The following is a 25533-nucleotide window of genomic DNA, read 5'->3' on the forward strand; positions in this document are numbered from 1 at the left end:
ACATCTGCAGAAAATCAAGTCTAACCAAACTGAATACATGTACATTGTAATGATGGCACAATATTCTGAAAAAATTGAAAAGTACACAGACTTTAAAAATAAACTTTTTGTACTTCTTAAATACATGTATTCTTAATAATATCAGAAAATAATTAGTTTATGAAGTGTCTTGGTCATTTTTAACCTGTGACAATACCTCACTTTTTAACTTTCAATGTCATTTTTAAAAATACACAGTAAACAACATGGTCAAACAATAAATATAATAAATATCATAAAAATAAAGCAATATACATGGACATGGAATGGATATGTAAAAATATTGACAGCACCAACAATTCTGTTAGAATAAACCATAAATACACAACCTCATCATTTAATATCACTACTGCAATAAAAATAGAAGCATAGCATATCAGTTAAAAACATTGAATTTTATCAAATAAGAAAAAAATAGAAAACATGTATTTACTGGCAGTTTATAATGGAATGTGGTGGGATTATGCAGTGTAAGAAATATGAAAAAAGTCTGATACTAGTGGGTTTACAATAAAAAAAATTCGTTGTAATCTACATAAAGGGAGTTAACTGCAATGTTGTAATCTACACAAAGGGAGTTAACTGCAATGTTGTAATCTATACATAAAGGGAGTTAACTGCAATGTTGTAATCTATACATAAAGGGAGTTAACTGCAATGTTGTAATCTACACAAAGGGAGTTAACTGCAAGGTTGTAATCTACATAAAAGGAGTTAACTGCAATGTTTAAATTCAGAATGAGTTTTCAACAAGAGGCCCAGGGGCCACATTGCTCACCTGAGCACTGTTGCTAGGAAAAAACAAAAATTAGTTTAGTACTGCAATGCTTAAATGCATAAGTGGTCCCGACCTACCCCTAAAAGGGAGGGGGTATGATTTGAACAAAACTGAATCTACACTAACTAAGATGCTTACATATTTTTTTTGACTGTGACTGTTTTCCTACAAGTTTAAACTTTCATTGTGGCCACTACCCTACCCCTGAGGGTCATGATTTGATCGAACTTGAATCTACACTATCTGAGGATGCTTCCATATAAATACAGGTAACTCTCGATACCTCGAAGTCCGCGGGACCGAGGAAAAACTTCGAGATATCAAGAGTTCGAGTTTTCAAGAGTCCGGAATTTTCCGGGTTTGTTGACAGGTTTTAAAATTAGTCTTACCGGATATAATGATTTTCATGCAGTGATAACCTTTTCCACATGGTTTTTATAAAACATCGATATTTTTTCGTAATTTAGATGAATATTTCATCAAACTGAGTAAAGCAAAAAATGTATATCGTCATTTCATGTATAATTATTTATTTTTGTAATTCGGACATCATACTACGCATTCGTTACACTAAAACGACATTTTACGGCGTCGTACATGTATAGCATTGACTATTCCAAACATTATTATTGAACGCTGTTCTGTAAGTATTTGTCCAATAATAGTCGTCATATTGACATTGAGGCTGTTTCTGCTTTTTCATATTTCCTTTAACTTTGACACTCACTCGAAATAAAAATTAAATTAGTGTTTCGTCTTTTAATCAATTACTACTTTTCACTGACACTACGTCTCTAAATTATCGTAAGACAGTCGATGATAATTTTTTTAATAGCATATAGGCAAAATATTATTAATTATAAATCAATTATCACCTTGCAGCATAGTCTCACCTGAATAAACATCCCGTTCCTCGAGACCCGCGTCTTCTGCCTGGGGCCGTTTAAATGTCCAGGTAGAGGTGCTAATTATATAACCTTGTATACACATAGCCACTTCGAGGTATCGAGGGTAAATTATAATAGAATATGCATAGCGGGAGTGTATTTTGACTTCGAAGGATCAAGGGTTTTGAGAGATCAAGAGTTCGAGAAATCAAGAGTAAATTTGCTAAGTTATATAGGGGAAAAATTCGGGACCGAAGATTCACTTCGAGCAATCAAGAACTTCGAGAGATCGAAGTTCGAGCCATCAAGAGTTACCTGTATGACCAATCATGGCTTTGCTGTTCTTGAGAAGATTTTTTTAAGATTTATCCTATATATTCCTAAAACTTTGATCGTCCATTGTGGCCCTACCCTACACCCAGGGGTCATGATTTGAACAAACTTGAATCTACACTACCTGAGGATGCTTCCATATAAATATGACCAATCTAGACTTTGCTATTCTTGAGAAGAAGATTGTTACAGATTTTCCCTATGTATTCCTACGTAAAACTTTGATCTCCCACTGTGGCCCCACCCTACCCATGGGGGTCATTATTTGAACAAACTTGAATCTACACTACCTGAGGATGCTTCCATGTAAATATGACCAATCAAGGCTTTGCTGTTCTTGAGAAGAAGGTTTTTAAAGATGCTCCCTATGTATTCCTATGTAAAACTTTGATTGCCCACTGTGGCCCCACCCTACTCCCGGGGGTCATAATTTGAAAAACATAAATCTTCACTACCTGAGGATGCTTCCATATAAATATGACCAATCAAGGCTTTGCTGTTCTTGAGAAGTAGATTTTAAAGATTTGCCCTATGTATTCCTTTGTTAAAATTTGATCGCCCACTGTAGCCCCACCCTACCCCTGGGGGTCATGATTTGAACAAACTTGAATCTACACTACCTGAGGATGCTTCCACTTAAGTTTCATATTTTCTAACACAGTGGTTCTTGAGAAGAAGATTTTTGAAAGATGCCATAAATTTTTCATGAATTCGCAATTATCTCCCCTTGGAAGAAGGCGAGGCCCTTCATTTGAACAAACTTGAATCCCCTTCACCCAAGGATACTCTGTGCCAAGTTTGGTTGAAACTGGCCCAGTAGTTATGGAGAAGAAGATGAAAATGTGAAAAGTTTATGACAACAACGACAACAATGCCAACGACAGACAACGGACAAATTTTGATCAGAAAAGCTCACTTGAGCCTTTGGCTCAGGTGAGCTAAAAAGTGATACACCTTGTAAAGAGAAAAAAATACTCAGTTTCTAAACAACAAATCCTGTAGGAATTAGGACACATATACCAGATGATATGGGGCCCTTAAGAGGGAAACACCAGGATGGTATGGCAGTGAGGTCCTCTTAAGGGATTTCCACATTGATGCCTTCATCATCAGCTAAAATAAATGTCAGTGTAAATCAACTGAAGATAAAAACAGGATAGCAACATACATTTTTTTTAAAGCAGTGTAAAACAGAAAATACTATACATGTGTATATATATATATATATATATATATATATATATATATATATATATATATATATATATATATATATATATATAAATGTATTCAATAAATTACTCATAATTGAATGAAAAGTAATCAAAGCATATATATGTACATGTAGTATAAATTTCTATGTTATAAATTGCTCTTGTTTTTTGTTTTAATTATACAAAGAAATTGATGTGTGTTCTCTCTTTTAAAGATTGATAAACAGTACAAGAACATTTCCCTTTGTTCCTACCATCAAATGCTGGATTAGCTATTCCTACATTCTGATACACATGTTCCTCTTCTCTCCCCTCTAACACACACAGTAGACACTGGTGTATATACACGTACTGTTGCTGTAGAGGAAATAAAAATAGTTTATAATAACTAGGGATGTCAACGAATAGTCGACTATTCGACCATCAGTCGAACGGACCGACTATCGAATAATGAAACGACATTCGAATATTATTATAATTAAACAAGCTTATCTTTTAAAAAGATTGGTGAGCTAGCGCTGTAGCATAATAAAATACAGAAGAAGATATCCCAACCATTTGTTAAATTTGCTGAATCGATTAATTATTAATAGGAAGGCAGATTGGTGGTTGAGTTTGGGGGGGGGGGGGGTCACAATTCAGAATGGTGGATCTAAGAGTGTGCTTCACGTCAGCAATGGCACAACTCCTAACTGTGCTTTAAGCATTCTGTATTTTACTGCAATTTCAATTTCGAGGTGAAAAATAAAAGGTCAGTAGAACCAATGAGCACCTTCTGGCCTTTCCGGCAAGCTCGGAAAACATATCCGAGGTTGCCGCGGTTTTTCGAGCTTGTCGGAAAGATCTATGAAGGTAGATTAGAAAAGCTATGTATTCATTACAACTTTAGAAATAACAGTCTTGGTTTTATAAGACCCGAGTTACTGTTACTTTTTGTTCATTTACGTGCAGGTTAGACAACAGAACACGAAACTTCAGATCATATGTATTTTCAGATGATAAACACTAAATTGCCATGTCTTTACGACATACTCTGAAAAAGATTTTTGTTTTTGTTGTTGTTTTTTCCGAGCTTGTCGGAATTATCCACTAAGATGGTAAAACTGTAAGGAAAGCTAGATGTATAGAATCTTGGCATTATATGGCCAAATTTTTTCTTGTACTTTTATGTGTAGGTTAGACAATAAATTTAAAAAAAAAATTGAGAATCCGGATCTAGACTGGTATTGACTGTCTCTAACCTACAAAATGTATATCGCACATATCAGACAGGAAAGGCCAGTGTAAATTCGGATCATTTCTATTTTTGTATGACAAAACGAAATTGTTATCGTACAGTCTATCTACAGTAGTTTTCCCAGAATGCCCCGTGAAGTCGAGCATGCGTATTTCAGAAATATAGACTAACGTAGTTGCTAGCGCTCTCGAGCGCTAGCAATAAATGCAATAAATGAGTAATAACAATATGGAATTCTCATCACAAAACTGAGAAAATGTCTTTCCTAAGAGACAGGCGATAAGATAATTTTTCTAAACAAAAAAGCGGTTGATTTTCCCTGTACGTATAGAAATACTGTTATGTACTTATAAGTGCTTCACTAATGCGAGAAGTATTTGCCAGTAACGGCCTGTGTTGTTTTTGTAATAAATTACTAATATACTGGGCTTTGTTTGTAAGAATATTAAATGGACGTATACCATGTACCAATTATCTTTTGTTATCTTAAGATTGCTCAAATGCAAGGAACAAACCATAGCTGTGACATGTTTTGACACTTCGATAATTATTACAATTATTATTAAAACAATTCGCTTACATTTTAAACTGTTTAAGGATATTTTGATAACCAGAGCAATGAATAATTGAATAAGCAGTATCTAACTGTTTAACAATTTCATAGGCACCTGATGTGTGTGTAAAAAGTGTGAGGTTAAACACACACCCCCCCCCCCCCCCCATTTATTTCAAAATAAGCTTAAAAAAATATCGGCTGTCAATTTTTTAATGCTTACTAAAATAAAAACTGACTGCATGACTGTACAGACCGATTACTGATTTCTGCTGAAATCATACATTTTGGAGAATTAGGTTTCTAAATTTATTTTATATAATCATGCTATCCACGCGTTACGTTGTATTACTTTTGATGGTACTTTTTAAATATATTTAAGTAAAAGGTTTTTGAGTTATAAATACTTCATGTAGCAGACAGTGAAGTTTGAAAATATTTTTTTTCAGAAAATGTTCCGAATATTCGACTATCGTTCGAATAATGCAATCGAATAATCGACTAAGGAAAATAAATATTTTGACATCCCTAATAATAACGTATAAAGATTAGTGTACTTCTGATGAAATTCTAAAACAATAATAGGAATTTTAACCAAGTATGAAAATGTAAATACTTTGGAAAACAGTGAGATTCTTTTGTAACAAAACTGCTGGAAATTAACCCCCCCCTCCCCATTTGCATTTTTTTATGCAATAAATAAAACAATGGTAGTGACCTGTTTTATATTTGCATAAGTGACATTTAATTTTTCCATAGCTAGATCTTATGAATTAACCAAATTTTGAATCTGCCAATTTCAGTCCCCCCCCCCCCCCCCCCAAAAAAAATTGTCGTATGGTGTCGAAATGTTCAAAAATACAATATATTTTTTTTGTAATGAATGCTACACTGTACAAAACAATAACGAAATATATGCATTAACTGGACTACTAAAATGTTTTGTCACCCGCGTGGTGCAGTGGTTAGAGCGCTTGCTCTAGAGTCGTGGAGTAAGGAGTTGATCCTTACGTCGCGGGTTTGAATCCCACTGTGGGATGTGGATACCAGTCCTTCTAATAAGACCGCATAAACAGAGGTCCCCTGTCACAGTAGGTGCTGCCACAAAAAAGATCCCTCACTGCTCAATGGCCCTAAGTGCCGAGCATAGGTCAAAATTTGCAGCTCTCTACCGGCAAGAGGTGGTGTCTCTCTATGAGTGAAAAATTCTCGAGAGGGAGGTTAAACAATAAACAAAACAAACACTACAACGTTTTTTGGATATATTGAAGGAAAGTCAGATTGTTTTTTAAACATCTTTGACAATATGTAAATTAATTTGTTCAATATAATCAAACAATTTTATGCTTATGCTAATAGAATTTGTATTCTTCTCTGATTCGATAGTCCCTGACATACCTCTGTCTGTACCATCCAGACTCGTTCCTTCCTCAGATCGTGTACAATGGAGAAGATGTCAACAGTATCACGCTCTTTAATTTCCTGTAGCAGGCGATCCAACACAATGAAGGTGCCAGATCTCCCAACTCCCGCACTGGAAACAATCATCAAAAATAATGTAGGAATTACAAATCCATAAGGCTTTACTTTAATTCCAAAATTTCAAAATGCTTTCTCACAGACACTATGTTAAAAGCTTAACTCACCTACAATGAACCAGAATTGGGCCACATTCTCTAATCATCTGATCTCTAACAATGCGTACAAACTTAATCAAAGTTGGAGGCTTTTCTGGTACCCCGAAGTCTGGCCAAGCGGTGAAATGAAAGTGCCTGATGGGTCGAGTGACGTTACCCTTTTGAAACAGCAATGAAAACATAAATACAGCTGTAGCAGCAAAAAAAGTAAAAAGACATGTTTTTGAGACACTTATGCGCCCCCACCCCCTTTGGACAAATATGTATACCAAATTTCATTTCAGTGTGTGCAATCTCTGCAAAGAAAATGAATGGAAACTGCAAATAATTGGAATTCTTTTACCGTAAGTCCAAGTGGCATAACTCTGTCAAAAATTGCTCGATCATACCTAAAACAGAACCTGACCTAGATATTCTTACGATAAATCTGTGTACCAAATGTCATTTCACTACGTGCAACCTCTGGGAAGAAAATGAACGGAAACTGTTGGTGGACCAACAGACAGACAGACCGAATGACTGACAGACAGAAGCAACAAAGCAATATTCCCTACCTTCTTCAAAGGGGGGCATAAAAATTATAAAAAAAAAAAATGGCTGTTGAACTTACATAAGCTACCCTCATTTCTGTGATGGTCCACGAAGAACAGCCACTTGTAAATCTCCATAAAACATGGCATCTGAATTAGTAGGCCAGTAGTGATCACATTTCTCCTACAAAACAAACATGTCACTAGGGCTACATTAAATAGTCATGACCAGTCGCTAATTAAAGGCATCATTAAGCAAAGAATGCTTACCCTGCCTTTTTCTGTACAGCGAGTCAACATGACAATATTACGGACATTTTGCTCCCAGATCATTCTCCAGAAATCATCCCTGGTGGAAGGTAGTGGCCCCTGTGTCACGATGTATTCTCTCTTGGATGTAAATCCCTTCAAGAACAGTTATTATAGGTTACTTCAGAATCTACAGTTGTACTTTTCTTTGAGATCTAGATGTGCAGTTAGTAGGTCATTGCTAATTCATTTACATTTAGCTGGGTATAAATTTCATGATTCAGGCTATTTCTAATAGAGGAAGGATATTTTCTTCTCATGTATAAATTATATATAACACCCATCATACCGGCATGTAGTTAGCATTGATGTAGTCTGATCCTTCTTCATCATCTGTGGGGAGGAGTTTGACACGGGAATGGTCGTAAGGTAAAATATTGGTAAAACGATTCTTCCCCCGATTGACTGGGAGCTCTGCTGCAGAACAGGACTGATCTCTTCCTACTTCCTTCAGATCCTGTCAAATTAATCACAATCTAATTACTTGTGATCCAAACATGGACTTTTCCATACAATTATGAGTAAGGGAAGATAACTCTGCTACATACAAACCTCAAATTGTTCAGCATATTTAAAATTTGAGTCCATATAATTATGAGTAAGGGAAGATAACTCTGCTACATACAAACCTGTATATTGTTCAGCATATTTAAAATATGAGTCCATACAATTATGAGTAAGGGAAGATAACTCTGCTACATACAAACCTCAAATTGTTCAGCATATTTAAAATCCGAGTCAGCTGACAATGTCTTAATGTACTCCTTGAAGTCTGCCACCTTGAACTCATGACTGCAACAAAGTAAAAGGAATAAGTTAAAACATTGAAAATCCTTTTCTGTACCTTTTAATCAAAGTACTTTAAAGTAAATGTCCAGTATATTCAAATTCTTTTGATAAAAATATGATTAACATTAACATGTATTTACAGGAACTTGATTATTTCAAAGAGACAATATCTATATTAAACTGAAACATGAAGAAAAATAGATTCATTTGTATGGAAACCTTTTCTTGTGTCGACTGAAGCTTGTTCTGGGAGAATGACCTGGTGGTCCCTCTGGGCTCTTTTTCTGTAACCGACTTCGGAAGAAGAAGATGGCGATGATGAAGACAATGACAAAGACAGAACAGACGACTGCTGCGACGATTGCTCCCACATTGGCTTCATCATCTGTGGCAGGGACTATCCCTACAGCAGCAATAGGTCAACAATTTGATATTTTATAAATTTTTATATTTTGAAACCACTACCCCCTTCTCCTCACTGAAGACTTTAATCCTTCAAACAATGAACAAAACATTTTTTTTAACAATAAATTAACACTCTGGAAAAAACTGGTAACAGTGTGAAAAGGTGACTACTGTACTACGTGAAGTTTTACCAGTGGTGACAATGTTAAAAGATGATTATAGTAATACAGGAACATATACCAGTGGTGACAATGTGAAAAGGTGACTGACTGAACTACATGATTTTTTACCTGTGCTGACAATGTGAAAAGGTTACTGACTGAACTACATGATTTTTTCCCAGTGTTGACAATGTGAAAAGGTGACTGACTGTACTATATGATGTTCTAGCAGTGGTGACAATGTTAAAAGATGACTACTGATCTACATGATCTTTTACCAGTGGTGACAATTTTAAAAGATGACTACTGTACTACATGATTTTTTACCTGTGGTGATAGGATCTGAGTAAGCAGTGTCAGCGTATCCCCCCGCTGTGTAAGCCCGCAGTCTGATGTAGTACTTAGTGTTCTGTTTGAGTGGACCATTACAGTACAACACATTATTACAATCTGCCTCCACACCAATCTCAAACACTTTAAAATTCTTCTCCCCCACACTCCGCCTGGACCGAGCTCGACCGCAGGAAGAGGTCAACTGGAAGAAGTCCGAGCAGTTCCGAATGGTCTGGTAGGCTTTGATGTTGGGGTTGATCTGGGCGGCCTTCCAGTCGGGCAGGGTGCTGGTTTTGATGTGCTCCACATCAGGGTCTGTGGCTATAATGACTGTGTAGGCCTGTATACTGCCGTACTTATCAGAGAAGGCATTTGTAAAGTTGGCCGTAATGGTGGAGGGGGTCACAGTTTGACCTCCTGAGGTCAGCTGCTTTGGTTTTGTTTGACTCAAGGTCAGGCTGTCTTTGATAGGAGGATCTAAAAATTGCAAATAAGCACTTATTTCTATCTCGCTAGATAAAATAATCAAGAATCAATTATAAATCGTTAACAGATTCAATAAGGTAGTGTTTTCATGTGTGACTGTGAGTTTGATGTTCATACACCCATATATCTATGCTTAAAACATTGCTGTGATGTCATGCCTTTGTTCTTGCAGTCTAAAAATTTACCTATAGCCGTCCGATAATAATAATTAGCAGTCCAGTAATATATTATCGGACGGCAGTGATAACAAAATTGGACAGTAGTTAAAAACAACAACTAGAGTGAAATCAAGGTTTAATTTGTCCAGAAACAAAAAAAAAGAAAGTTAGGGAGAACAAATTCAGGGAAAGCGAACGCGAGGGAATTAAGTTGTTAAAAATAGCAAATCCAAGAAGAAACTGGAAGTTTTAACCTTCCTCAAAAGTAACACTTTCCATTCATTTTTTTTACAAAGCGTTTTCGATACAGCACTGTTAATAAGCCAATTTAAATGCATTTCTGATAAAGAACCAGTCTGCGAATCTCTTCATTTAACGAGGTTTGTTCGCCAAGAGAGGTTAGTTCGCCAATGACCGCACTTTTAAAACCCAAGATTTTCATTATATCATCCAATCAAAATTTTAGATAAAAATCTGCATTTTTACTTAAAATGCATTTTGAAGATATCATCCAACACTGTATCTGTATCAATGCCAAACGCACTTAATAAAAAAAAATATTCCGAATCATAAAAAAATCCTTCATCACCTGACTACTGTCCATAGTTCCTGCTAAGCCAAACGACTGCTATTGAATGAATGAAACAAAAGAGTTCACTCACTGATTTTACTGTCTAAAGAAAAAAAACTTTCTCTTTTCTTTTGTCTACTTATTAGATGGTTTCAGGTAGAAAACTATTATGCCTGAACTCCTATTGTGTAATTATCGGACTCCTCCAGGTAACTTTTGGACATTTAAATAGCAATGTTTTAAGTAAGATATATGCCTCATACAATTCTATATGTAAAATTATCAGACTGTTTTCGGCCCTAACGGGTCTCAAACAGTCTGATAATTTTACATATAGAACAGTATTCGGCATATATCCATTACATAAAGACAACACTGGAAATTCTCGGAGGGTCACAGATAAGTTGACTTACTGTAGGTGCGTAGAACAATTTCAATCTTCTCTGGAATATTTTCTATTACAGTTCTAGCTGACACCTGCAACAAAGTTAGTGTTTGTATGATTTCAAAAATATTTAAGTCAAATTTGTAGATGCAGTTACTTCATTTCAATTAAAATTCAAATCACAGAACTTACTTTGAATATATATTTGAGTCCAGCCTTAAGGTCTGTGAATTTCTCCCTGATAAGCTGAGCAGCCATAAGTTCTGTGGTCACTCCAATGTCCTTCTCACCCTGGTCCATTATGTGCCCCTAAAACAATCACTGAGTCATAACATTATCTTCTCTAGTATAGTATCTCTGTACAATTGTAATTAACCTTTTAATTATGTATTAAAACAAACAAACTTTCTAAGATATAATCACTCACAAATTCATCCTCTGCAGTGTATGCTATGTGATAAGAACGGATGATTCCATTAGGATTTCTAGGGGGTGACCAGCTCACATTTACAGTCCTGGGTGAAATCTCAACCACATTCAAGTTCTGAACAGCAGAGGGTGCTAAAATAGACACAAGTTGAATTGATTTCAAACTTTCAAAGCACAGGAAAATAAATTTTCACAAACAAGTACTATACATCAAAAGACATAAAACAAGAGGCCCAAGGGCCTTAACGGTCACCTGAGTATAATGTAACAATCCATAGATAAAAACAGAATAAGCAGATAAATAAAGTTATGTTGCCCAAAAAGCAAGAGAAATAGGATAATCAGGGATCAGCAAAATATAATTTTAGTACTGAGCAATAACAAATCTTAAAAGTTGATCTATTTATTTGCCTGTACTTTTCCCCATTTGTCACCATCCTCGTGCGGACTTGACAAAACACTATCAGTTAACACATTTCATTCCCCTCACATTGGCATCTCTTGCTCTTTAAAGATTATTTATTGTACAAAGATATGGTACATGTATTTTTGTACCATTTTCATTTATCTATTGTTTAACACTTTTTCAGACCATTAAAAGCTATGAAAGTACTTTTGTATTAAATATTTTGAAAATTTCTGTTCTTTAATTGATCTTTTGAGTTACATTATTTACAGTGATTTACTATTATAGGTGGAAAGCAAAAGGGAATAACTTCTTTGAGTAGAAATTAATAAATTGACCAAAAGGTACAGAATTTCAACATCTGATAAAAACATCCCTGCTTATTACAACTTTTTATACTCCTTTTACCTCCTAGATTTCCAGGAGCAGAGAAGAAGATATTCAAGGAAATAATCCATTTTAATATAGATTCAATATAGCCCCACTCTAAAACCAAAGCCCCTGACCCAGGGGCAATGATAATCACCATTTCCACAGAGCTGCCCTTGCTCATCACAACTATATACTTGGTTTATCTGCTAAATACCCAGGGACAGAGAAGTAGATTTCAAAGAAATAATGCATTTTGACTATATAATCAATAGAGCCTCACCCTAACACCAGAATCCCTGACCCAGGGGTCATGAAATTCACAATTTTGGAAAAAGAATCAATGCTTATCATAATCATGCGCTTAGTTTGTTTAAGTAATGCCCAGGAGAAGAGAAGAAGATTTTCACTGAAATAATGCATTTTCACTAAATGATCTGTCTAGTCCCACCTAAGCGTCAGAACCCCTGATCCTGGGGCCATGAATTTCACAATTTTGGTAGAGGGCCAAATGCTTATTACAAACTTGCCAACAGCTTGACTGCTTGGTATCCAGGAGTAAAGAAGAAGATTTTTAAAGATTGCATCAACTTGGTGATTTTAGCCCCACCCCTGGGGCCCTAGGGGGACAGGGACCATGAAATTCACAATTTTTGTTCCCCTTCACCAAAAGATGCTGTACGCCAAAATTGGTTGAAATTGGTTTAGTGGTTCTAGAGAAGTTGAAAATGTTCAAAAGTTAACACACGATGGACGGATAGCAATAGGTCACCTGAGTGACTCAGGTGACCTACTAAAATTTGTCTATTTCTAAATCAATCATATCCATTTCACCTTGACTCTCAACCAATAGAATTAAAGATTGACACTGAAATCTGTAATCTGATTGGCTGACCTGATTCTTCTGTCCTGGAGGAGATAAAGAAGGAGCTGTGTTTATCCCCAGAAAAGGGATCAATTTCAAACTGATAATCTGTGTATGGATTCAGGGGACCGATCTCTAGCACAACTGTTGTCTGGTTTGCTTGTCTTGTTTGGGATCCACAACTTTTGGAACACGTTACACGGTACGAATCAACATTTCCATTTGGTTTATGGATGGTCAACTTAATATAGTTAGCTGACTTCTCTCTACCAACATATGGTAGCTCAGGCACTGAAAAATGAAAAAAAAAATACACATATAAATAAATTGATTGAAATGAACATTCTTTTGGTGATAAATAAAATTGATAGCATAGACGACTTACAAGTACGTATCTGTATAAAAGTGGGAGGACTGGACTGGTCCCCACTGACAGCAGTCACTTCGATACTGTACTGGGTCCCTCCCTCTAGACCTGAGAACACCACACTGCGATCTGTGTCAGTTCTGTTCTTATTCACTATTGTTGACGTGGCCACCAGCTCAAACACATAATACTCAAAGTAGTTGTCAGTGTCAGTGTATAAGACTGTGATGTTTTTACTTCCAACATTTCCCTCAGACAAAACTGTATTTCTGGCTCTGAAATAAGATTATAATATTAAGTAAAAGTAATTCTATTGCCTCAATGAAATTTTATGTAAAGATGTATTATGCTAATTCACATATCAATGACTTTCAAATCAAGAGAAATGTTTAAAGGATGAATTGAATGAAATATAGGTTGATGCATTTTATTTTCTATATTACTTACGGACAGAGACATTCAAATTCACAGACTTGGAGACAGACTTTTGCACAATACTGTAGATAGTGATATTATAGGTGTGTCCAGAAGTAAGTCCAGTAATATTGTATCTAACAGTGTTGTTTGATGAGTTGGCCTGGATATTAACTGTGTTAGACACACTGTCTATCAGACTGATGTACGTGAGATTCCAGCTCTCTACGTAGGTTGTGTTACTGTTGTATGTCCACTTGAGAGAAAGGCTGTTATTGGTGACAGATGTTACTTCTACACTGCTAGGAGGTAGGGGAGCTGAAACATGAATCTTATATTAATTCTTGTTTACTTTTTTACATGCATTAAAGACATATACAAAGGCAACCCAAGAAATTAGTATAATTTTGGACGCATGGATTGTACAGAAATTGAGATTTCACAGAATCATGACCTCATGGTAAAAAGTACATTTAAAGGATATCTACCTTTTACATATGTACTTACGCATTAGTGCAGACACAACTGAGGGCGGATTCATCTCAGAATGGCTGACAGCAAACACTACCATCTCATACAAGAGTCCAGGGAACAGGGAAGAAAGAACGATTTGTGTATTGTCACTGATGTTTTTCTTCCACTGACTGGTACCAGACAAAGTAACTATCCTGTATGCTGTCGTTGCCTGGCAACCATGTCAGGGTGATGTCATTATGGGACGAGGTGTATGTCAAATTCATTACCTTGTTGGGTTCTACAATACCAAACATAACAGATCACTAGTACACATTCTGGAATTTTTTCCTCTTTTCTTAAATTTCTTACACAATTATGGCACTAGATTATAATTTCCATGCATCCCCTTACTTGTAGTCTTGTTGACACTCTGCCATGAGCTGTAGGCTACAAGGGAGCCATTCCCTGTATCCATGACCTGTTTTGCCTGAATGTACACAGAGTAATGGTGACCTGGCCTCAGATTTAGGATGTGTGTCTCGTACTTAAATTTATCATGGAGAGCAAGAACCATGGGTAGAGATGTATTACCACTGTCTAACCAGTCATGGTACTGAAGCTTCAGGTACAAAAATTAGATTGTAAAGCATCAGCATTAGAAAATTTATTGTAAAAGAATTCTTTCATATTTACATGTAATCTTTAAGCAGAATGAGAATTCATGTAACTATAGCTTATCATAAAGCTGAATAAAGTGCCCTGCCACAGCATGATACGTCCGTCAAATATTGTTCAATTGTCATAAACAGTTTAGAGTGCAACAAAATCATGTCAACTTTGATACAAGGATTTCAATGATTTTTCCATTCCTTATAATATTTGTTTATACATCTCCTGTGGTGTAGGCATTAATTATAACAAATATTATATTATAGATCCTCAACTGGTTGTGTTAGAGCTTGACAAATGCCCCTCCCCCCCCCCCCCCCCAAGCTTTCAGATTTGCGAGACATGATGCTCTGAATTAGTTGATATTTTCAAAAGAATTAAATAAAATTATCATATTAAACAATATCAATTTAGTCTTACAACTTAATCTATATCAAATTAATATTAAAAGTAAAAGGCTGGCCATCAAATGACATATGCTATAAACTGACAAGCAGTTCTTCTGTCTAATTCCCAAAGGACACAGATAAAAGCTGCTTGATCAGAGATCCTCTAACAGAAATGATTGAGACAGCTAGCCTTCCTACACTGAACTCATTAATTAATCTTTAACTGGATGCATGTCCACTCATTACTCCAAACGGATGAATGGATCTATACATACTATCTGCTTTGTAGTGCAATAAAAATGCATATTTATGTCATTCTGATATTAAATTTGAAAACAAAGATTTATAAAAAGAAAAAAAAACTTGTGTAATCTTGATGCAACATTTTTAATAAGGTCCCAGCATTACTCTTAGATTTTTAGGGACTATCTTCCTTAATTAAAACATTTTTTTAAAATACTCGATTTTTTTTTAGATTTAATGTCTGACTGGTTTAAAGCTGCAATTCATACAGACAACAAGCATGCTGATTCCAGTACCCCCCCCCCCCCTACAGAGTATAATTAGTTTTAATTATATTATACAATATCAAATTAGTTTATAATACAATATCAAATTAATTCATTATACAATATCAAATAAGTTTTAATTACTTTTCACCAAATTCATTTTAAAAGTTATGCTAGCCAACTATTTAATCCAACATGGCTGATTTTGTTTGCCCAGTTCCCAAGAGATATAGATAACACCTGCTTGATCAGAGATGCTCTACCAGTTAGCTCCTCACACTAAACTCATTAATATCTCTCTAATTTGACATTCAATTTTCTGTTATCAAATTCTTCTTGACCAGTGCTTGATAATTACACCCATGGGAGAGGTGGAATTTCTCTTGTAACATTACATTTGTTATAGTAGATTGTAAAGTATATAATGAAAAAAATAAGTATTTTCTTGATTTAACATTTTTTTAATAAGGATACTGCAACACTCTTGCATTTTTGGGGATTGTGTAATCTAATAGTAAAAAGACAATTTTTTGTTTTTAAATTTCACTTAAAATAAAGGTCACAGTGACCTTGAAATAGGTTGCGACACACCTTCTACCTTAGATGCATAAATTGGCCAAGTTTGATAATTCTAAGTCCAATAGTTTTCTAGTTATGAGCCGGACAGGATTTTTCCATATTTGGCCATAGCATCTTCATTAAAGGTCAGAGCGACCTACTTTTAGTGCGCGACACACCTTCTACCCAAGAAGTATCAGCTGACAAAGCTTGATAATCCTAGGCCTAATAGTATTAAAGTTATGAGCCAGACAGACAGACGGACAGACGGACGGACATGAACCCCATAACTTAATACGTCCTGTCTAAGACGGGCGTATAAAAAACCATTTCTGATAATTGAGAAATTCACATATTCATTCTATCATAAAATCATATAGACAGTTTATTCCTTACAATGAAGTGATGTTGTTGTCTGGGGTCAACTGTTCTCCACTCCACATTGAGAGTGTGGGGGTCACCAGAGGTCACATTCAAATCTTCTACAGGCATTGGTTCTAAAAATATAAGAAGTGGAGGAGGGTTGGAGGAATATATTAGAAGTACAAGACATGGAGATGAAGTACTTTGTAAAATTAAGATTATAACTCCACTTTATATGTTTTCAGATATTTTTTGCGTTACCTGTGATAACATGAACACTGGCCTGGTCACTCTGGGTGCCCTTGTTGACCGTGGTGATGGAAATCTTGTAGAGCTGACCGGGGGTAAGGTTAGTGAAGGTGTACTGTAAAATGTCACTGGATCTGGGAAAGATAAAGACATAACACTCTTTATATAATTTGTTATAGTTGTACGAAGCAACAAGTACATATATGTGCCAAAAATTCAAATTTATCCTTGAATACCATGAAAATATACTCAATGAAACCACTATAGTATACTCACTCTGGGATGGAAATGGGAGACTGTGCATGACGGGCGTCTATAGCAATCTGGAAGGTATCAAATGTACTACCATTAGGTCTGGGCCAGGAAATATTAACTGTGTTAGTTCCTACATGATCCACATACAACTCAGCCACAGAGCTGGGGTCTGAAAAACCAATTGAAAAAAATACTTTACTGAAGCTCTGTAAAATACATACGAAGTGGTAGGTAACTTTACATGGATTTATCTTTTAGTCCCATAACCTTAATTCCTCCTTGGTGCAGTCTGCGGTCATTTATGTAAACTTTGATCTGAAAGTACTTATTTGTCAGCTGACTGGGTGACCTATGAACCTACCCAATAATCATGTGACTTTGATCTGAAATTAAAATACTTACTTTCCACAGCTGACTGGGTAACCTCTGAACGTAATCATGTGACATTGATCAGGCACTACTTACTTGTCATGGCTGACTGGGTAACCTCTGAACTCATCATGTTGGCTACATGTGACCTGATATGGACTGTGTAGGTCTCCCCAGGGTGTAGGGAGGTAAACCTGTGATAACCTATGTATACTTTCTCTGTTACATTTATTGGGTGGGTGTGGTCTGCTGTCAGGTACAGAGTATAGTAATCCACAATTCCATTGGATGGTGGTGACCAATCAACATCCAGTTCTCTGCCGCTGATAGGAGTTATGTTCACCATCTCTGGTGGATTTGGAACTATTTTTGGAGAAAAAGATTTACATTTATTAGGGTTGCAAAACTAGTCTAATCTTGAAAGTGGGTACACTGTCCTTTTTTTATCAACTACATATCCATTGCTCTACTTAAATAAAACAAGAGGCCCATGGGCCACATCGCTCACCTGAGCACATTGGCTAGGCAAAAGCACAAATCAGTTCAGTATTGAAAAGATTACCCGGGGGGGGGGGGGGGGGGTTACTTGAGAAGATTTTTAAAAAATTTTCCCATATATTCCTTTGTAAAAATTTGCCTACACTACCTGAGGATGCTTCCATATCAAAATGACTAATCATGGTTTGCAGTTCTTCAGAAGAAGATATTTTCCTATATATTTCTATTTAAGACTTTGTGGCCCCATCCTACCCACATTGGGGTCATGATTTGAACAAAATAGAATCTACACTACCTGAGGATGCTTCCACATAAATATGATCAATCAGGGCTTTGCTGTTCCTTAGATGAAGATTTTTAAAATTTTTCCTATACATTTCTATGTAAAACTTTGATCCTCCATTGTGGCCCCATCCTACCCCCGGGGGTCATGATCTGAATAAATTTGAATCTACCCTACCCGAGGATGCTTCCATATAAATATGAACAATCTGGGCTTTGCTGTTCCTAAGAAGAAGATTTTTCCTATATATTTCTATGTAAAACTTTGATCCTCCATTGTGGCCCCGCCCTACCCCCGGGGGTCATGGTTTGAACAAACTTAAATCTACACTACCTGAAGATGCTTCCATATAAATATGACTCATCATGGCTTTGCTGTGCTTGAGAAGAAGATTTTTAAAGATTTTTCCTATATATTTCTATGTAAAACTTTGATCCTCCATTGTGGCCATGCCCTACCCCCGAGGGTCATGATTTTAACAAACTTGAATCTACACTACCTGAAGATGCTTCCATAGAAATATGACTCATCATGACTTTTCTGTTCTTGAGAAGAAGATTTTTAAAGATTTTTCCTATATATTTCTATGTAAAACTTTGATCCTCCATTGTGGCGCCATCCTACCCACGGGGGTCATGATTTCAACAAACTTGAATCTACACTACCTGAGGATGCTTCCATGTAAATATGACTCATCATGGCTTTGCTGTTCTTGATAAGAAGATTTTTCCTATATATTTCTATGTAAAACTTTGATCCTCCATTGTGGCCCCGCCCTACTCCCGGGGGTCATGATTTGAACAGACTTGAATCTACATTACCTAAGGATGCTTCCATATAAATATGACTCATCATGACTTTGTTGTTCCTGAGAAGAAGATTTTTAAAGATTTTTCCTATATATTTCTATGTAAAACTTTGATCCTCCATTGTGGCCACGCCCTACCCCCAGGGGTCATGGTTTGAACAAAATAGAATCTACACTACCTGAGAATGCTTCCATATAAATATGACTCATCATGGCTTTGCTGTTCTTGAGAAGAAGATTTTTAAAGATTTTTCCTATACATTTCTATGTTAAACTTTGATCCTCCATTGTGGCCCCGCCCTACCCTCGGGGGTCATGATTTGAAAAAAACTTGAATCTACACTACCTAAGGATGCTTCCATATAAATATGACTCATCATGACTTTGTTGTTCCTGAGAAGAAGATTTTTAAAGATTTTTCCTATATATTTCTATGTAAAACTTTGATCCTCCATTGTGGCCACGCCATATCCCCGGGGGTCATGGTTTGAACAAACTTGAATCTACACTACCTGAGGATGCTTCCATATATATAAGACTCATCGTGGCTTTGCTGTTCTTGAGAAGAAGATTTTTAAAAATTTTTCCTATATATTTCTATGTAAAACTTTGATCCTCCATTGTGGCCCCGCCCTACCCCCGGGGGTCATGATTTGAACAAACTTGAATCTACACTACCTAAGGATGCTTCCATATAAATATGACTCATCATGACTTTGTTGTTCCTGAGAAGAAGATTTTTAAAGATTTTTCTTATATATTTCTATGTAAAACTTTGATCCTCCATTGTGGCCACGCCCTACCCCCGGGGGTCATGGTTTGAACAAACTTGAGTCTACGCTACCGGAGGATGCTTCCATATAAATATGACTCATCATGGCTTTGCTGTTCTTGAGAAGAAGATTTTTAAACGTTTTTCCTATATATTTCTATGTAAAATTTTGATCCTCCATTGTGGCCCCGCCGTACCCCCGGGGGTCATGATTTGAACAAACTTGAATGTACACTACCTGAAGATGCTTCCACTTGAGTTTCATCTTTCCTGGCCCTATGGTTCTTCAGAAGAAGATTTTTAAATGATGCATTTATTTTTTCACTAATTCTTAATTATCTCCCCTTGAAAGAGGGCGTGGCCCTTCATTTGAACAAACTTGAATCCCCTTCACCCAAGGATACTTTGTGGCAAGTTTGGTTGAAATTGGCCCAGTGGTTCTGGAGAAGAAGATGAAAATGTGAAAAGTTTACAACAACGACGACGCTAACGCCAACGACAACGACGACGACGACAGACAACGGACAAATTTTGATCAGAAAAGCTCACTTGAGCCTTTAGCTCAGGTGAGCTAAAAAAAGACTAAAATTTGTCTGCTGTACAATTTGTACAATCCAAAACACCTGCTGATATTTATTTTCCAGCTAACACTTTGTTAAAAACTTCATGAAAATTTTAAGTAGCAAGCCTACATGTTACTCAGTCCAAAACAAACTTTCAAAAAAAAAGAGTTGAATCTTACTTGTGGAGTGAAATGTGCTGTGAGGGGCACTCTGTCTCAGTCCTTTGGTGGTGTAGGCTTGGATCAGAAACTTCTGACCGGGAATCCCTGGGACATCCACCAGACAGAGGTGGATCAACATTCTACAGGTGAGCTTCTCTGTCTGCGGGGCATTGTTAGCGTCATTGTAAGTGGCAATCAGGAAAATGCCATCCTGTAAAATAATGAAATATTGAGAGACATGTAATGATGACAGTCCTTATGGTCATTAAAGTACTCTTTATATTATAAATTATATATTTCAAATAGGGATGTCAGATCGCTCAATATTTGATAATCGGTTAATGTTACTTGGAGGATTTTCCAATGCAGTACCTGGGTACTCGGTAATATTATATAAATACAAGTGTGTTAATTTTCTTGAGCCCAGTTAAGCCCTGTTACACCCCTAAGATGTTTTTCTATTATGTTTATAATGCATGTATCTTGTATATAAACATTAAGTCCAATGAAAACAATTTTTTGGTACTAAATTTATTCATCAAATAAACACAAAAAACAGCAATTAATACACCAATAATTACAAACGGTTTACATTTCTATGCATGTTTGCTACTGTATACTTACTATATAATTTAAAAATGATTTAAAATAATGGACCTCACTTAAATGATGTTCATAGAAAACAAATTTTTGAAGCCATCAAAAAATAAAGAGCCAGAATATCAAAGAACAATGTATAATGTTGTTTATGTACTATGATTTCAACAGCTCTCAAGTGTACTTATGTGATTATTACCGAAACAACTGAGGGCGGACTCATCTCACAATGGCATACAGCAAACACTACCATCTCATACAAGAGTCCAGGGAACAGGGAAGAGAGAACGATTTGTGTATTGTCACTGATGTGCTTCTTCCATTGACTGTAGTCACCTTGGAGATGGGCCTGATACCAGACAAAATAACTATCCTGTACAGTCACTGCCCAGCAACCATGTCAGGGTGACAGTCATTATGGGAAGTGGTGTATGTCAAATCCATCATCTTGTTGGGTTGTACAATTATTGTACATCAAACATTACAGACTTCAAAAACATCTTACTACAATTCCACCCTCACCCCCCTCCCCCTCTTACATTTATTAACTAAAATGTATCAAGTCCGTCCACTAACTTAAAGCCTTGTTGACACTCTACCAGGACCTGTAAGCTGGCCTTAAACTTATTTCACACGGACTTTTTCACTGCAACACTGAATTGGCGAAGAGAAACAATTCCAATGATGCTGATGTTGAATGATGTTAATTAAATGATGTGTGGCGGTCAGACGGGTTCGAACGCTGGTGGCCAGATAACTCAGTTGGTAGAGCAATTGACTGGAGATTCAGGGGGCCCAGGTTCGAATCCTGGTCTGGTCCGCTGCATTTTTCTCCTCTCCCGTTACATTTGGTGCCGTGCTATGCCCTGGAAGTGACAGGTGAGAGGCCTGCCAGGGAAGAGCCTGGGTTTGTGTCTTCGGGGGCCGAAGACCTTTTAGGAGGGAGGAATGTGGCAGTCAGACGGGTTCGATCGCCAGTGGCCAGATAGCTCAGTTGGTAGAGCACCTGACTGGAGATTCAGGGGGCCCGGATTTGAATCCCGGTCTGGTCCGCTACATTTTTCTCCTCTCCCGTTACATTTGGTGCCGTGCCATGCCCTGGAAGTGACAGGTGAGAGGCCTGCCAGGGAAGAGCCTGGGTTTGTGTCTTCGGGGGCCGAAGACCTTTAAGGAGGGGGGAATGTGGTGGTCAGATGGGTTCGATCGCCGGTGGCCAGATAGCTCAGTTGGTAGAGCACCTGACTGGAGATTCAGGGGGCCCGGATTTGAATCCCGGTCTGGTCCGCTACTTTTTTCTCCTCTCCCGTTACAGATGTTTATTGTACAGTCAGCAGACAAAAACTGAATTCTTAAAGTTCTCAAACACAAATTCATAATAAGTATGTGTAAATGATAATCAAAACACATTAATGTATATAAATAACTTTTGAAACAACCTGTAGCGAAACCGGCTAAGAAAAGGCATGATCACAAAACAGTAGACTGGTATTGCCTGTCTCTATCGTTCGAAAGATATCGTATATCGCGCATATCAGACAGGCAAGCCAGTCTAACAAAACAGGAGATAAAGATCTAGGGCGAATTTGTTGCGCCTAAACTAGTTCAGGTTTTGGTTTAAGGTTTAAAACTAGTTTTCAAACTGGTTATAAGTTTCGATCCGGTTTACCTCGGTAAAACAAATGAACAGTTTATACAAGATGGCGTCTAAAAGATCCATGCATGATTAATTTCACAGGGACTTGAGACAATCTTAGCAAAATTGGGTATATAGTATAATATTATTATATATTAATACTATTATACTATATACCCGATTTTGCTAAGATTGTCTCAAGTCCCTGTGATTAATTATATTAATATTAATCATGTTAATTGGAAATTTAACGCGGAAATAATGCTGTTGATGAAAAAAAGAGATAGAATTGCAATAATTTTATGACGTTTTTCATGTGCATTTACAATGTAGGAACTTTAATATGAAGAGCTAGAACAACATATTAACCAAATTACACATGCAAATAAAGTTAAAATCTTTTTCTTAATAAAAGAATCCAAGAAATTGTATTTTTTTTGTTCCTTGTTTATCTTACTTAAAAATGTAGTATTTACATTTATAATGCCTCAAAGATTCATCAAATGATCAATTTCTACATTTTTAACACATGGAAAGATAAAAACTTGGGTATTTATAATTATACTCTTTAGATTTCCAACATTAAAACTGTTTTTATAGTATGTTCTACAATTTACCATACATGTTAAAGTTTGTTCAAATGAATCAGAACTAATTTTTGAAAATTATCATTCAACAAACACCATTACAATATGCAGCATATATCTATTCTCTGAAGCTTTATATAAAACATCAGAATGTGTCATTAAAGTCAAAAAGATTTGTTTGTCCTCGAAAAAACAATCATCTATAACTTTTTTCTTTATTAAAATAGTCACCATCTTTCATCACCGCCATACTGGAATACTTCCCGCTCTTTCGTAAACCGAATAAACCACCATCGGAGGTGGTTTGGTTGGTTTAACGAACTGGTTTCAGTTACAGCAAAAACAAATGGAAAACCGGTTCTGGGTTTAAACTAGTTTAAAACCAGTTTGTGGAACAAATGAACAGTTTACAAAACTAGTTCAAAACTAAAACCAGTTTTTGAGAAACAAATTCGCCCCTATAGGTTGGCAAGCGGTAAATCCAGTCTTCCCGACTCCCGACGGTCCCGGATTTTGGTTTTTTGGCGATTTCTAATTTATTGGTGCATAGAATTTCTTCAAACTTTTCAGGCACATTTTCTAGGTTTAAATGAATTCATTAATACATAAAAACTTGAACAATTTTATGTTTTTAATACTGAATCAGCATTATCGCCTGCCAAAAAGCGGCAAATCTAGTACTGTGTTAATCGCGAATAAATACAACAAATTGAGGTATAAATTTTCAAAGAAATAAGAGGAAAACCTCATTTACATGCCAGTAAATTTGCATGCACAAAAAACACACATTTCCCCCCCCCCTTTTTTTTTGTAGAACTCTTTGCCACGTCATGTTTGTGTTCCCAGGCTCTACGATATGGACGTGGTTCTACCTCAGAGCCCTTTTTTTTTTTCTTTCTTTTTTTTAAATGTGAATTAATATTTTATTTATTCATATTAAGTTTACTCTTTTTTATTTTGTAAATTTTTATTTTTATTAAATTTACTCTTTTTTATTTTGTAAATTTTTATTTTATACCATTTAAGCATTTTTTTATTATAGATATTATACAACCGAGATCGTTTCTAAATTCAAAAGCTTTGTATCGAAAGAAATTTGTTATCTAGAGCATTTTTGATGTAATATTCTAATTAAATTACATTTATATTTCATTTCAACCACATATTTTGGAATTACGCTTTCTTAGATTTAAAAAACATGCACACAATTTATTTATGCAGTATTCCCTGGCACAACCTTTTAGCGGAGGGGGAATAAAGCGAGAGTTACTTCAACTAAATAAAAGCGCATATAAAAATGAAAAAAAATAAACTAATAGCTACTATTTAAAAGCACTACATGGACATATGAATTAAGGTTGCGGCTATTTTGCGTATATACCTAGCAGTATTCCCACACAACCGTCAAGCGGAGGGGGAATAAAGCCAGATGCAAACTACCTAAAGCTACTTTGTGAATCAATACTCATCTTTACATCAGATCTTTTTTTCAATTTTTACAAACTCCACAAACCCATTCAAAACTGCGAGAGTCCTCTGGCTGGATCTGGCACATTGCTGGTGAAACTATTTCCCGCATGCATCGCATGATAACATGTCATCAAAGACATCTGGTAGGATGAACTCGCCTGCACAATTCACTGCAAATGATATTGTTGTAGTCTTTGATAGACTTAACCTCCTTGGTGGAACAATTGCTCTCTTTCTGGTAAATGGAGTCATGGTTTGCTGAATGATGCAGTTCATCAAGTGACCTCTCATAGCTGTAATGTCAAAATAAATATCTCTGGGGTCCTCCTTGGTCCTTGCAAACTCTGTTAGGAATGCCAGAGCAAATACACCACAGTCTACAGCATTGATTTGCTGTTGTACCCTTGGAACATTTACATTTATTTTTGAAATCTTCTGCGAGATCCTGTAAATTTTGGACAGCTGGACTTTTAAGGAATCTGTTATTGATGGTTTCTTCCCTGCGCAACTGTCATACAAATTAATGCTGTTCTCTCCTATTTTGATAGAGACAACCCAGTGATCTTACCCTGTATGATGAACCTGTGCCGCTGTTTCCTCACTTAATGTTTTGAAAGGCAGTGCATATTTAAAATAATAAAAGTAGAACAAATCCTAAAACTACGAAAGCCGGATAGGCTCATTTTTGA

At 36.2% G+C, this 25533-nt stretch overlaps 1 pseudogene; it reads right to left on the bottom strand.

Annotated features, from left to right (window-relative positions):
- Window positions 1–2880: 2880 nt before the first annotated feature.
- On the bottom strand, window positions 2881–24953 carry LOC133176614 (tyrosine-protein phosphatase 10D-like; annotated as a pseudogene).
- Between the last annotated feature and the right edge of the window lie 580 nt (window positions 24954–25533).

This window comes from Saccostrea echinata, unplaced genomic scaffold (genome assembly GCF_033153115.1).
Source record: "Saccostrea echinata isolate AGI-Se365-2 ecotype Australia unplaced genomic scaffold, CSIRO_AGI_Sech_v1 ptg000077l, whole genome shotgun sequence".
NCBI classification, from domain to species: domain Eukaryota; kingdom Metazoa; phylum Mollusca; class Bivalvia; order Ostreida; family Ostreidae; genus Saccostrea; species Saccostrea echinata.